We start from the raw sequence: 548 nt of genomic DNA, 5'->3' as shown, positions 1-548 counted from the left end.
GGGTGGGGGGGGGCGGAGGAGAGGGCGGCGCTGCCCTTTTATGGAAGCGAAGGACGGAGGCGCGGGGCGCGGGGCCAACATCCGGGACTCCTGGGAGCGGGCGGGCGGGCGGCCTGGCTGGCTGGCTCCTGAGGGGAGGGAAAAGCGCGGGAAGCGGCGCTGGCGGCGGAGGAGGCGCTGAGGAAGACGGAGGAGGCGGCTTCCCTCCCCCGCTTTTCCCGGATTCAGTGCTGTCAGAATACCGTCCTCGCTCTCTGACAGGCGAAGCGTGCTGCGAGGAATGGTGGCCAACAATGTTCCCTCTAAGCTGTGGAGCCCTGTGGGCAAAAATTCCACTTTGGGAGCAACTGGCATTAAAGTTGTGAGCGAGCGAGTTGGCCACAGCATATAAATTAGTGTGCTCTGGAGCCATCCTTCCTGAGCAAAGACTAAAATGTGTGAGCCAGAGGCTAAAAAATGGTGAGCTAGCTCACACTAACTCAGCTTAGAGGGAACACTGGTGGCCAAGGCTCCCTCTCGGCTGTGGAGCCAAAATCCTACTTGAGGAG

This window comes from Gekko japonicus, unplaced genomic scaffold (assembly GCF_001447785.1).
Source record: "Gekko japonicus isolate JY-2015 unplaced genomic scaffold, Gekko_japonicus_V1.1 scaffold2089, whole genome shotgun sequence".
NCBI classification, from domain to species: Eukaryota; Metazoa; Chordata; class Lepidosauria; order Squamata; family Gekkonidae; genus Gekko; species Gekko japonicus.
This window is presented reverse-complemented; position numbering follows the sequence as displayed.